This window comes from Mustela lutreola, chromosome 1 (assembly GCF_030435805.1).
Source record: "Mustela lutreola isolate mMusLut2 chromosome 1, mMusLut2.pri, whole genome shotgun sequence".
NCBI lineage: Eukaryota > Metazoa > Chordata > Mammalia > Carnivora > Mustelidae > Mustela > Mustela lutreola.
The window spans coordinates 140,880,327-140,896,148 of record NC_081290.1 but is presented as its reverse complement, the minus strand read 5'-3'; positions in this window follow the sequence as shown (position 1 = coordinate 140,896,148).

Genomic DNA, 15,822 nt, shown 5'->3' with positions numbered 1-15,822 from the left:
CAACAGATACAATCGCTTTGCAGCTTAGGTGACAATGCAGAGCACACAGCTGGAGGAAATAGACAAGTCCAACACTGGTGGATGGACTGGAAAACAGCAGGGAGAGAACTCTTGTCAAGCAAGTGAGCAGACCACTGGTTTGGGCAGAACTGGTGCAGAGTCCACCTGGCAGTTTTTCCCCCCGTCCTAGCATGCACATCCCCACCGCTGTGACCCCCACGTGCGGGAGAAGATGCCCAGCATTGGAGTTCCCTCCATTAGGCCACTTGCATCTTATTAGGACTAGGGATGCCAGGCTCCAAGTGCTCACTGGTGGGGGTGGGGTGTCAGCCCTGGTTTCTTCCATTTTTAAAAGGGAAGCTCACCAGGGGGCTTTGTGGAATCAGGTTTTCTGTGGCAGGACCCCAGACTCTTTCCCGTGGCAGAGTCGGGAAGCTCTGCACCATTTATCCGAGTGCGCAGGGCGCAGCTCCTGGGCACCACAACCTCCCAGCAGTTAGCGTGATGTGCAAAATATATGGAGGTCCTGCAGAAAGCCTGCACAAACGTGCAATTTTCTTTTGACCCCTGTGTTCTCTAAGACCCTTAGGGTGATTAACCGCATCTTAAGGGGAAGAAAGTTACCATCATTGATCAGAAAATTGTAAAACCGCAGTGATCTCTTTGCTGCTATTAAAATCACAGGGAGATGGTGTGCTAGGTAAAGGCTATTTACCTCTGTTTGTTCTAATTTTACCAACCATTAATTTTGGCAAGTGGCTGCCTGGCCTCAGATTAAATCCGGATACACTGGTAACTAACTTGAAGTCAGGGACGCAGTCACAACCGTAAGACACCAGGGAGGCTCCAGTGTGAATGGGAGGCACAGAGATGGGGAGGGGAGTGGGAACCTTGTCCTGGAATCTGCCATTGGCTTTCAACAATGAAAGGAGAAACGGAGGTCTTGAAGTACGGTGGGCTGGGAAAGCTCTGAGGTGTTGTACTCTAGAGGGCGGTGGGGGGAGTAGTAGGAGGACTGGTTTGATGATCTAGAGACTCTATTACTCCACACAAAAGTCTGGCTTTTAATCATCAACTATCTGTATCACGGAAGTGACTCTCATCCAAATCCAACTCCCTTCCCTCCTGCTTTTTCCCCCGCCCACCTTCTCTCCCCGTCAGCCCTACAAGAGGAGGGGCAAAGGGAGCAAACCCAGAAGCAAGGAGATCTGATGGTGAGTGTGGCATCCTGTTCCACCATTCTCCTTACCCTACACCCTTGCCATTCTCCCCCACACAAACTCACACACACACACACAGCTCCCTCTCATACTCACGTGTTCATACACACGTGCTTCTACACGCTCCTGCACACTGCAGAAATACATGAAGATCATCCAAACAAGAACAAGCAAAGACCTTTGATTCCCAGCCTGCTCGAACCATGGAGTCAACCACCATGGCTTGCACTGTGGCCGAGATGCAAAGGCAGAGACAGGAGTGGGAAAACTTGTTAGTGGGAAAAGGAGAAGGTTTCACGTATGCCCCGAGAGCAGAGGCTGTTGGCATGAGGAACTAGAAGCAAGTTCTAATTTTTAGTTCTGGTGACTGGCTAGAGGTGCATATTTGGCTTCTCCCAGCTTGGAAGAGGGAATAAAAATAAGGGCCATTGTGACAGGGGTTTGGGATTGCTGTTTGACTTCCAGGGCCTGTTGCTAGAGATAGGGTCTGACTTGGACATGTTTGCTTTATAGCAGACTGGCTTCCTGAGTCGTTTGCTGCGGACCGTGGGTTACAGTATTATTATTACATTTATGGTTTGGCCTTTGTCCATTTATATATTGTCTCTCAACACACACCCACATTTTGCATACTCACACAAAATCTCCACCCACACTGAGACACACACACACACTTTCTGGGACTTCTTTCTCTGTCTAAATGCTAGATGGTGGCAGCTAATGATCTGCAGTGTTTACTTTGTCAGAAGGACCTCAGTCATGGTAACAGTAAAAGCACGTGGGCATATAATCACTCTGAAGCTGATTGACAGGTTGTAGGGAGCAAGCTAAGGTCCCTGGCTGGAAAAAAGTGTGTCCATACAGATAAACGGGCAGGGCAAGGCTGGGGCCGAAGGATTAAACTGAAGCCCAGAGTGTGCAGAGAGACTACAGCCAGGAGAAGGACTGATGGCAATTCCACCATGTTTTGGTTAGCTTGGGCTGCCATACCATAGACTTTTACACTTGACTTCTGAACGACACAGGGCTTAGGGTGTGTAACCCCCCACATGTGTGTAACTTTTGACTTTTGCAGAGCTTAACTACTAACAGCCTTAACCTTATGGATAACACAAGTAGTCGGTTAATGTCAATTTTATGTATGTATTATAGACCACATTCTTTTCTTAAAAAAAAAAAAAAAGATTTTATTTATTTACTTGAGAGAGAGAATGAGAGAAAGAGCGAGCATAAGAGGGGGAGGTCAGAGGGAGAAGCAGACTCCCTGCCGAGCAGAAAGCCCAATGGGGGACTCGACCCCGGGACTCCAGGATCATGACCTGAACCAAAGGCAGTCTCGCTTAACCAACTGAGCCACCCAGGTGCCCCTATAGACCACATTCTTACATAAAAGTAAGCTAGAGAAAAGAAAATGTTAAGAAAATTGCAAGGTGGGGTGCCTGGATAGCTCAGTAGGTTAAACCTCTGTCTTCGGCTCAGGTCATGATCTCAGGGTCCTGGGATGGAGCCCTGTATCAGGCTCTCTACTCAGCGGGGAGCCTGCTTCTCCCCCCCCTTTCTGCCTGCCTCTCCACCTACTTGTGATCTCTCTCTCTCTGTGTCAAATAAATAAATAAAATTTTTTAAAAAAATCTCAAGGAAGTATGGAATCAGAAAAGACCCCAAATAGCCAAAGGAATGTTTAAAAGGAAAACCAAACCTGAAGGCATCACAATTCTGGACTTCAGGCTCAGTTACAAAGTGTGATCATCAAGACAGTATGGTACTGGCACAAAAACAGACATAGATCAATGGAACAGAATACAGAACCCAGAAATGGACCCTCAACTCTATGGTCAACTAATCTTCAACAAAGCAGTAAAGAACATTCAATGGAAAAATGACAGTTTCTTCAACAAATGTTGCCGAGAAAATTAGACAGCTACATGCAGAAGAATGAAATTGAACCATTTCCTTACACCACACACAAAAATAGACTCAAAATGGATGACAGACCTCAATGTGAGACAGGAATCCATCCAAATCCTAGTGGAGAACACAGACAGCAACTTCCTTGACCTCGGCTGGAGCAACTTTTTGCTAGACGTGTCTCCAAAGGTAAGGGAAACAAAAGCAAAAATGAACATTGCAACTTCATCAGGGTAAAAAGCTTTTGCACAACAAAGGAAACAATCAACAGAACTAAAAGGCAACCAATGGAATGGGAGAAGATAGTTACAAATGACATCTCAGATAAAGAGCTAGTATCCAAAATCTATTAAGGATTTACCAAACTCAAAAACAAAACAAAACAAAACCATCAAGAAATGGACAGAAGACATACAAATGGCCAGTAGACACATGAAAAAATGCTCAACATCCCTCAGCATCAGGGAAATACAAATCAAAACCACAATGAGATACCACCTCATACCAGTCAGAATGGCTAAAATTAACAAGTCAGAAAAAGACAGATGTTGGTGAGGATGTGGAGAAAGGGGAACCCCTTACACTGTTGGTAGGAATAGAAACTGGTGCAGCCACTCTGGAAAACAGTGTGGAGGTTACTTAAAAAGTTAAAAATAGAACTTCCCTATGACCCAGCAAATACACTACTAGGTACTTATCCAAACATACAAACACAGTGATTTGAAGGGGCACATGCACCCCAATGTTTATAGCATCAATGTCCACAATAGCCAAACTGTGGAAAGGGCCCAGATGTCCATCAACAGATGAATGGATAAAGAAGATGTGGTACATAGATGCAATGGAGTATTACTCGGCCATCAAAAAGAATGAAATCTTGCCGTTTGCAACAACATGGATGGAACTAGAGTGCATTATGCTAAGCAAAATAAGTCCTTCAGAGAAAGACAATTACCATATCACTTCATTCATATGTGGAATTTAAGAAACAAAACAGATGAGGTTGCTTGGAGAACTCAGTTGGTTAATTGTCTGCTTTTGGCTCAGTTCATGATCCTAGGGTCCTGGGACTGAGTCCTGTGTTGGGCTCCCTTCTTAGCAGAGAGTCTGCATTTTCCTCTCCCTCTATCCCTCACCTCTGCTCATGTTCTCTATCTCTCTCTCCATCTCCCTCTCTCTCTCTCAAATAAATAAATAAAATTGTAAAAAAGAAAGAAAGAAAGAAACCAAATAGATGAGCATAGGAGAAGGGAAGGAAAAATAAAATAAGACAAAAACAGAGAGGGAGGCAAACCATAGAGACTCTTAACTCTAGGAAACAAACTGAAGGTTGCTGGAAGGGAGGTGCTGGCGGGGCATGGGATAACTGGGTGATGGCATTAAGGAGGTCAGTTAATGTAATGAACATTGGATGTTGTATACAACTAATGAATCACTGAATTCTACCCCTGAAACTAATAGTACACTATATGTTAACTAAATTGAATTTACATAACAATTTTTTTAAAAAATGAATCAAGGAAAAAAAGAAATTCATAAGGAAGTTCCCAAAAAATCGTAAGGAAGAGAGAATACATTGAGAGTAGTTTATCAAAGAAAATCTGTGTGTATAAGTGAACCCATGAAGTTCAAAGCTGTGTTGTTGAGGGTCAACTGTATTTTCTCAAAGTTCTAGAAACTGAAAGTCCAAGATCAGGTTGCTCACATGGTCATATTCTCAGGAAAGCCCCCTTCCTGGTTTAGAGATCATTGTCTTCTCCCTGTGTCTTCACATGACATTGACAGAGAGCAAGCTCTCTGATGCCTCATCTTATAAGAACACTTATCTCATAGTGCGGGCCTCACTATAAGGACTTCATCAACCTCTAACATCTCCCAAAGTCCCCATCTCTGAATTCCTTCATATAGGGGGTTGGGGCCCCAAAATATGAACTTGGGGGGGCACCCATATTTAATCTATAGCACACTATCTTTGAAGCTGGGAGCCTGGATCCATCTAGGTCCATCTGGTTGACCAGCCCCTCTGCACTTGTCAGGATCCTCAGTGGTCCCTGTCCCTGCATCCAGGCTGCTGACTCTGGTGACATACTCTTCAGCTGGTCACTCCGAGAAGCTGCTGCAGCATTTGGAGAATCCTGGGAGCCTCCATCCAGTGCCTCAGTGGGCACCTCCTCCACAACTGAGTTTTCTGAGCCCAGGCAGATGGCCTCGTCACCAAAAATGAAACTGAGAAAGATTGTGGTTAGGAGCAGAAGTGGCAATGAGCACGTGGGACGAGGCACAGGTGTCTGGTCTGGAGGGTCCCGTGGGGAGCACATGAGAAGAGGCTGGCTGGCCCAGAGACCCTGTGGCCCTCCTCTTAACGGCCCATAGTGCCCCTGGGGGCAGACCACCACTCTGTCTCCTTCTCCTGTCAACCCCCAACATTGAGGATGGCACTTAATTGTTTTTTGAATGAAAAGATGAATGAAAAATTGATTTTAAAAAATTCATTTGATGGTGGTATTTTTTTTAAATGGGTGGAAACTCCATTGGAATTATGGGGTGACTTGTTTATTTCAGAGTCCTGGACCGCACCCCAGAATTATCGAGTCAGAATCTCTGGAATGGGGTCCAGAACTCTGCGAGTTTCATGGTGTTCAAGGGGATTTTTATACGGGCTAACACTTGAAAATCACTAATCTAGAGTTTCATCTTTAGCTCCTGGAATGGTATTTCCCTTTTCTCAAATAGTAAAAATAAGTAGCACATTTCCCGCGTTTTGGCCTTGTTTGCCAGGAAGCCTGGAACTGAGTGTAGAACTTGGTGGTATAACTCTGCCTTGCCCAGGGTCCTTAACCCCTTCTAGGAACATTTCTTTCCTTGGTTAATTGAACTTCTCTTTCAGGACCTTGTTCGAGGCGGGTCTCCACCAGGGAGCCCTCCCAGAAGTCTCCCTTTGACTCTTGCAGAGCTAAAGGCCATCCCAGCTCCCTACCCCACAGCACAGAGCAAAACAGACCTGACTGCCCCAGTCTTACTCAGCTGGGGCTTCCCACGCCTATTAAAAGGAACTCAGTTTCCTTCTACTGCTGTTTCGGTTTTGATCAAATGATATCTTGATAATTTAGTTCTAAGTCACTTCAAGTAATTTTTAAGTAGGGCAGACAACATTAGCAAATGCATAGTATCTGTTCTGAAGCCCACTTCGGAATGATAAATCAGATTAGTGGTCTCAATGCTTTTTCTTTTATTGGCTTTTCTATTTAATTTGACTTCTCAGATTCGGCTGATGTCTTGGCCAGCTAAATCCTCAACACCAATGAAACGAGAAAATACAAAGGCACAAAGGTTTCGGGGAAGGGGTGGAATTGCAAATTGAATAAGAAAGATGTAAGGAGAAGCAACTCCAATGCCAAGGTATGTGGATTGTGCCAAAAATAAGTGAAAATGGAGAGGATCTGTATTGGGTAGAAATGAGTAATGGAGGGTTGGAGGGTTTTTTTTTTTCAGTTAAAATATTATTTTTCTTATTACAAAAATAGTGCATGTTTATTGTGGAAACGTTCAAGTGTACATAATCAAAATGAAAGTATTCCGTGTTTAAAGTGTTGCAGATCTTTTTCCATACATATTAGCTAAGAGGGTACTAGTAGTACTAGTAGTACCTGTCAATAGACAGTAGGTTCAAAATGCACATCGCAAACTCAGGCCTGGAATATAGTAACTTACTCTATTTTTCCATTATAAGATCAGTTATGAATTTCAATTCTGGTAGTGGAAAAAGGAAATAGAGTCACTTACACAAATAACCAGTCAGTTTAGCAATTTCTGATTTATATGGGATAAACTTTCAGTTACTTTAGGGTCCTTCCATCCCCTTCGTTTTCTCTGAGATTGCCCTGGAAGTGCCAGGGTTGGTGACTGGGCACGGGTATCAGTCGTATGTGATGTTCCAGTACGCGAAGGTCGGCAGCTCTGGTCCCCTTAGAAGATCAGAAGCTAAGGGTTATCTCTTTATAGTTATCTTTGCATTTTAGCTGAAATCTCCTTTTCCCAGGCCAAATAGTCCAATTTGCTAGTTTGGGGAGTTCTCGATGAATGTGTATAAACAGAGAGAACCCAGGGCCCCCAAATCTTTGTATTTATAGAAGTTCATCTAGTACCTGCCACACATGTTCATGATAATTTTAATAAGAATTCAACTGACTCCCTCAGGGAAGGATGCAAGTGGTGAGATACGCTGGGTCCCCTGGATTGAGAATAAGAAGTCCAAGACCCTGGTCTTAGTTCTTTCAGTAAATGGATTCTCTGCAGTGTGGAGATTCCCCCAACCCCCAAAATTAAAAATAGTGCTACCCTATGACCCTGCAATTGTACTACTGGGTATTTGCCCCAAAGATAGAGATATTGTGAAAAGAAGGGCCATATGCACCCCAATGTTCATAGCAGCAATAGCCACGGTCGCCAAAGTGTGGAAAGAGCCAACATGCCTTCAACAGATGAATGGATAAAGAAGATGTGGTCCATATACTCTATGGAGTATTATGCCTCCATCAGAAAGGATGAATACCCAACTTTTGTATCAACATGGATGGGACTGGAGGAGATTATGCTGAGTGAAATAAATCAAGCAGAGAGAGTCAATTATCATATGGTTTCACTTACTTGTGGAGCATAAGGAATAACACGGAGGACACTGGGAGATGGAGAGAAGTGAGTTGGGGGAAATCAGAGGAGGAGATGAACCATGAGAGACTGTGGACTCTGAGAAACAACTGAGGGCTTTAGAGGGGAGGGGTGTTGGGGGATGGGTGAGCTGGTGGTGGGTATTAAGGAGGGCATGTATTGTGTGGAGCACTGGGTGTTATACGTAAACAGTGAATCATGGAACACTACATCAAAAACAAATGAAATATTTTATGATGACTAACATAACACAATAAACATTTAAAAAAGAAAAAAAAAGAAAAGGAAAAAAAGTAAATGGACTCTCTGGGCCTCATTTGCTTTATCTCTAACATAGCAGGATTGGCTAGCTGCCGTCTAAAGTCCCAGCACTCACACTGTAGGAGGCTGTGAGTTTCTTTCCGAGGCAGGCTCACGGAAGCATTTCCAGAGGAGACCCGGACCTCCGTTTCCGAAGACAGGACCTGCTTCCAAACAACCCAGGGGGGTTCTTGAGATGTTCCTTCATCACCGAGATTCAGACGTGTATTAACAGCAACGTAGCAGGGCCTGGTGGGTGAAATTGGAGGAGAGCATCACTGCGTGGAGGGGAGAGCAGCCGGAAACGCGGTGGGCTGGAGAAGCCTGACAGTTGTGGAAGAGGGGCAGGAGGAAGGGAAGGAGCGCGCCAAGACACTAAAAAGAAGGGTGATGTGTTTCCTTCACTGTTCGTGAAGCAGCGGGCCCAAAGCTTATTGGAAGCCAGAAACAAAAGCCCTCAAAGTCGGCAGTTATGGTGACTTCAGCTCTAAGCACACAGAAGCACTGGGCACCGGTATCAGTCGTATGTTACGTTCCAGTACCCGAAGGTCGGCAACAGCCCCACTGCACTTACTTACGTATCTCATTGTTAGTTTCTCTCCCACAGTAGATTAGATTGTTGTTCTCAGTTCCTTATGCTTTCTCTGAATTACATAAATTATATCCACACTCTTGTGACTTGGCAGTTCCTGCTGCTCAGATAGGCAGAGATTATTTCCCTGCCTTAGCGTTGTGGGGCCAGTCCTGTACCACTTGCTCTCACCAATGAGATATGCGGGGAAGAGATAATATGCCAGGTGCAAACAAGTCCTTTAAAAGCCATATTGTGTAATCTGGCTTCTTGCATTTCTGCGATCTGAGATCATGAGCCTCATAATGTGAAGCAGACCTCAACAAGGTCAGAAACCTGGAATCCAGCCTAGCTCAGCCAGACCTCGGCTGACTTAGAGACCCAGGGGCTTGACAATGAGTGTTTCTGATTATAAGCTATGGAGAGATTTAGGATTATTTTTTACCTAGCATGAGTGCAGCAAGAGCTGACTGACATATCCCTTAAGCGTCTTCATTCACAAGTTGCAAGCCTGAATAGGGAAAAATCAGAGAAAATAGAGCTGTTTTTGGCAAAGCCATGAAGTTTTGCGTCATGTGGCTGTCACCCATACTGCAGATAGTAAAGATGGGGCTTGTAAAGGTAGAGCTGCTCACACTTAACTTGCCACTGTTCTTTCCTCCTCCTGCAAGAGCCACTGCTCAATCCGGAACCAGCAAATGTATCTGGCTGAGTCATGCTCTGTGATGACTCAGGGTATGCCTGGATCTCTGAGTCCCTGAATGGTCTTGCTAGAAACACTGTTCATGGCCGTGATTACTGGAGAGGAAGGATACTGACAGCACCTGTAGCCTTGTAGCGCTACTCATGACCTTTATCACAACACATTCAGATTATATAATTTAGACAATCTCTTTCTTCCCTAATCTACCATGGGCTTCTGGAAAGCAGAAACCCTGTCTGAGTTAACTTTAGGGCTTCCTCTAGCTCAATGCTCTGCCCCAGAAGAGAGCTTAAAACCAATTAATACGAGTTGAATGAACAAAGGAATTAAAGAATCTAAAAACGGCCCTTATTCAAATGGGATTTTTAAAAAATCTCTTCTTTGCCTTTGTAAATGGGTCACAAGTTACCAAATCAGAAACAAAATAATTCTCACTGTCTCCCTGCCAAGAGTTTAGATTTGCGAACATTTACTAGCTGAAGCAGAGGCTGCCTACCTTCTCTTCCTCTGGTGTGGTTATTTTCCCATTGCATAAAACTGTCCTCCATCCTCAAGGGGTTTTGCTTGTTTGTTTGTTTTTGTGTTTGTTTGTTTGTTTTTGCAAAACACATTGGCTCTTTTTTTGGGGAGGGGGGAGGAATGTCAGCCACAATAAAACGGAGGTTTTAATGTTTGGCCTTTCGTATATGAACTCTTGAAAGTGTTTGCGTGGTGACGTCTGGAGATTTGTTCCAGCTGAGCTGGTTTGGTGGCCTTAGGGAAGGGCGATCTCATGTGGTTGGAAAGTAGAGTGTGGGGTTGGAAAGGAAGTCAGGGACAAGGTCCTAGAGGAATGGAACTGGGTTCTGTTGGCAATGAAGCAGCATATGTCTTGACCGGCGTTCTAGTGAAGTCCACCCCACAAAGGACATTTTATTTTAAATAACATGTTTTCCCCTGCCCCTGTGTTGCAGAATGGGTTGCTTTTTAAAAGCATTGCATTTGATGTTGGTGGGTTTTCACTGAGGATTGGGTGGTTTTCGACAATTTGGATAAACAAATCTCGGAGGAATTAGAGGCAGACAAAAATAGCATCTTGCACAGCTGTCCTTTTGGGTGCATTCTAAATCCACAGCAAGTGAAGTCACAGCACAAATACTCATAGAAGTAGCCATCATCTGACACTTACCCAAATAGGTTTATTACCACAATTCTAAATTCAAATGAGTCAAAATAGGCTCCAGTGTGTTTCCAGGGTATCTTGTGTTGTTTACATTTGCCAGCTCTGGAATGGAGATCATTACCCTCAGAAGCATTAGAAAACAAAGCACTTAAATTTACTTAAGTCACCACACTGGGCTCTACACCAAATACATTTCTTTATTTTCCTTTTCCTTACTTAGGGGTCATACATTAATGCAACATTTCCATATTTTTTTTAAAGGTTTTATTTGTTTATTTGATAGAGAGAGAGCATGAACAGGGAGAGGGGTAGAGGAAGAGTGAGAAGCAGACTCCCCGTGGAACAGGGAGCCTGATGGTAATGTGGGGCTCCATCCCAGAACCCTGAGATCATGACCTGAGCCAAAGGCAGATGCTTAACCAACCAAGCCACCCAGGTGCCCTACCATTTTATTATTTTTAAAGTGATATATGCTCACTGTAGAAACATTAGAAAATGCAGATCAGTAGATGGCAGAAAATAAAAGCATCACCCACTATTTCTTTCCAGAGTCTCCTCTCTCTTTTTTTTTTTTTTTTAAGAATACTTCTGAAATTACACTTGTGTTTTTCTACTTAAAAATAAAAATTTTCCTGGAATATAGTATAGAGGTTCCTCAAAAAGTTAAAAATAGAACTATCCTGCGATCCAGCAAATGCACTACTAGGTATTTATCCAAACGATACAAAAATACTGATGCAAAGGGGTACATGCACCCTGATATCTAGAGCAGTGTTATCAATGCCAGACAAACTGGGAAGAGCCCAAATGTCTATTGACCAATGACCAATGAATGGACAAAGAAGATGTTTTATATATATATAACAGAATATTACACAGCCATCAAAAAGAATGAAATCTTGCCATTTGCAACAACATGGTTAAATCTAGAGTGTACTATGCTAAGCAAAATAAGTCAGAGAAAGACAAATACCCTATGATTTCACTCACGTGGGATTTAAGAAAAACAGATGAACATAATGGGAGAGGGGAGTAGAGAAGAAAGAGACAAACCATAAAACAGACTCTTAACTATAGAGAACAAACTGGAAGTTGCTGAAGGGGAGGTGGGTTGGGGATGGGCTAAATGGGTGATGGCATTAAGGAGGGCACTTGTTATGAAAAGCCCTGGGTGCTGTATGGAAGTGTTGAGTCACTAAATTTTACATTTAAACCTAATATTACACTGTATGTTAACTGGAATTTAAATAAAATGAAAACAAATAAAGGTAAAATTTTTTCATTTAAGTGGTGCCTGGGTGGCTCCGTCAGTTAACTGGCCAACTCTGGATTTCAGCTCAGGTCATGATCTCAAGGTCAAGGGATAGAGCCTAGAGTACAGCACCCAGCTCAGTGGGGAGTCTGGGTGAAGATTCTTTCTCTCCCTCTCTGCCAAACCCGCTCATGTCCTCTCTCTCTAAAATAAAAATAAATAAGCTTTAAAAAAACATTTTTTCTGGGGTGCCTGGGTTGCTCAGTGGGTTAAGCCTCTGCCTTTGACTCAGGTCATGATCTCAGAGTCCTGGGATCAAGACCAGCATGGGGCTCTCTCCTCAGCAGGGAGCCTGCTTCCTCTGTTCTCTCTCTGCCTGCTTCTCTGCCTACTTGTGATCTCTCTCTCTCTGTCAAATACATAAGTAAAATCTTTAAAAACAATTTTTTTCATTGAACTATAAGTATAGGAACCTAATCTATCCTCCAGGTAACTCTTTTTATTCTTGGTGGAGTTGATGTCAGTATGATAACCTCTTGCTCTGGGAATATAATTACAGGTACAGTAGTATTTGACTGTAAAGTAAAATAACCACAACAGTAGTTGTTTTTATCTTAACTAGTAACTGTTATCTTAACATTTACTTTATCTAGTTAATTCGATATTTCTAAATATTGTTAGTCCTTTATAAATTATTACACTGTGCTTTGTTCCAACAGAGCACATTTTTGTTTTAGCCTTGAGAACTTAGTTTCCATTTCGTTTCCCCAAAACAAGTTATGAATCATTACTGATCTTATTTTATTTTTTAATATTTCTTTATTTATTTTAGAGAGAGAGAGAATGCCACACTGAGTTGGAGGGGTAGGGCAAGAGGAGAAGAGAGAATCTCATGCAGACCCCCCACTGAGTGCAGAGCCCAGCAAGGGGCTTGATCCCAAATCCCTGCAATCATGACCTGAACTGAAATCGAGATTCTGATACTTAGCTGACTGAGCCACCCAGGTGCCCTGAGAATCATTACTAATTTTAAAAGAGAGAACTGATTCTCTTTTATTTCATTCTTTTGATCTGAGGAGATAGAAATTATTTAAAAATTATTTAAACAGGCGGGCTCCTTGCTTGGCAGGGAGCCTGCTTCTCCCTCTGCCTCTGCCTGCCATTCTGTCTGCCTGTGCTCACTCTCTCCCCCTCTCTCTCTCTGATAAATAAATAAAAAAAAAAAATTAAAAAAAAATTATTTAAACAGGGCACACAGTGAAGACATAGCAGCAGTGACTAAAGATATGAGTTCTGGAGTTATTTTCTGTATCACTCTTTCAAAAACACGTTCAACATCCAAGTCATGGTACCTTTTGTTTCCAACTTCCTCTTAGCATTTGAAGGAAGATACATCAGGGAATTTTATAGTCTTAAAGTAGTCATTGGCTGACTCAAGATGGCACTTGACCCAAAGTTGTCCAGTGATCACAAAGTAGTGTGCCTGAGGGCTTTTTCCTACAAAGGTGATAAAATACTAACATAAATGTGTCCCTCTGAAACTTGAAAGAATTTTTACCCCTTTGGCCATTTGTTTGGTAGAAGGAGAAGGATAGAACTTACAAAAATAGAAGGAGAGGCCCACGCGGGTCAGATAAGCTGGAGGCAAGCAGAGGACAGAGTCAGAGCTGTGAGATGTGAAAGGTCTGTCCACACACAGCCTCACAATAAAGCTTCTGCCTATAAAGGTGATCAGATGTCCCGTTTTTGTCTTGAACAACCACAAGCTGTACGTGCGTATGTTCATTTTAGTGTTCCAGTGATTAGCATAAGTTTAATATGAACTAAGTCTTAAAATGTTTGGAAGAGAAATAATTACAGAAATGAAATAATGAAATTGTTCTCTCAAACCACGTTGTATTAGAGACCTTTGAAAAATTCTGCATAAAATGTCATGATTCCAATAGACAATATTAAGAGTATTAGAAGACAAGACCCAGACTGGGAGAAAATATTTGCAAAGGACACATCTAATAAAGGACTATTATCCAAAATATATAAAGAACTCACAAAAGCAACAACAAGAAAACAACCTAATTGAACACTGGGTCAAAGACCTTAACGGACCCTCATCAAAGAAGATATACAGGTGGCAAATAGGCATGTGAAAAGATGTCCCACATCATACGACATCAGGAAAATGCAAATTAAAACAACAGTGAGATTTTGCTACATATCTATTAGAATGGCCCAAACCTGAAATATTGGCAACACTGAACTCTGGTGAGGATGTGGAATAATGGGAATTTTTACTTCTTGCTGGTGGGAATGCAAAATGGAACAGCCACTTTTGAAGACAGTTGGGCATTCTTGCAAAATGAAATAACCTCTTCCCGTACAATCCAGCAATCATACTCCTTGGTATTTAGCCAGAGGAGCTGACAGTTGATGTCCACACGGAAACCTCCCACGCACGAATGTTTATAGCAGCTTTGTTCACAACTGTCAAAACTTGGAAGTACTCAAGATGTCCTTCAGTAATTGTGAGCACTGTGAATCGTGTAAGACGGGTGAATCACAGACCCGTACCCCTGAAACAAATAATACATTATATGTTAATTTTTAAAATAGGTTAATTTTTTTAAAAAGTCCTTCAGTAGATGAATAGATAAATGAACTGTGGTACATCCAGACAATGGAATATTATTCAGCGCTAAAAGAAATGAGCTATCAAGCTGTGAAAAGACATGGAGGAAACTTAAATGCATATTACTAAGTGAAAGGAGCCAATCTGGGAGGCTACAGACTGCATGATTCCAACCATCTGCTGTTCTGGAAAAGGCAAACAGTGAAAAGATTAGTAGTTGCCAGGGGTTGGGCGGTAGAGGGATGGATAGGCAGAGCACAGAGGATTTTTTTAGGGCGGTGAAATTACTTTTTATGAAACTGTTATGGTAAATTTATATTATTATCCATTTGTCCAAACAAAACCAAAAGCGAACCCTAATGTGAACTATGGATTTTGGATCTCGGTGTAGGTTTCTGAGTTGTAACAAATGCACCACTTTGGTAGAAGATGTTTTAATGGGGAAGGCTAGATATATGGGGGGGAGGACAAGGGGTATCTGGTTAACCTCTGTACCTTCTTAATTTTGCTGTAAACCTAAAATTACTCCTTTAAAAATGAAGCCTTCTGGGGTGTCTGACTGGCTCAGTCGGTGGAGCACGCAACTCTTCATCTCAGGGTTGTGGATTTGAGTCCCACTTTGGGTATAGAGATTACTTAAAAATAAAATCTTATTTTAAAAAATACTAAAAAAATTATGATTCTTGGTCTCAAGAAATTTAAGATATATACACAAATACCTGCAGACAAATAAAAATAGAGTAATCTTTGGGTGGCTAAAATAACGTATGTCATTTAGGACGCTTTTGACTTGAGGAAACAGAAGACCTAACTTCAAATGCCTTAAACAGAGAGAATCTCACGTAACACAAAGTCTGAAGATAAATCAGGTCCAGGGTTTGTGAGCTCAGTGGCTCAAGGACATGATCAAAGGCCCTGTTTCCTTCCACCTTTCTGCTCTGCCATCTTCAGGGTATTGCCTTGGCTCCTGAGGCTTGTTCCCTCATGGATGCCAGATTGTTCTTTCTTCTCTCAGGATCAAACCTTCACACAACAGTCTGAAGCCTGACACACAAAATGTTCCTGATCCCTGTTCTGATGAAAACTTTACCAGGGACCACCAGCTGACTTTCCTTCACATTGACATTTTTAGGCTAGTCAGAGGCAAGGAAGTGGAATTACCTTCATTGGCTTAGTCTAATTAAGAATCACCCCTAATAACACTGTATCATATAATTGAAATTCACTAGGAGGGTAGAACTTAAATGTTCTCACACACAAAAGACATACATGTGAGGTGATGGACGTGTTAATTAACTAGATGAGAGGGACTCTGTCACAGTGTACACGTACATCAAATCATCGTGATATATACTTTAAGTATCTTACAGTATCATTGATCAATTACTTCTCAAGAAAGCTGAAAAAAAAGA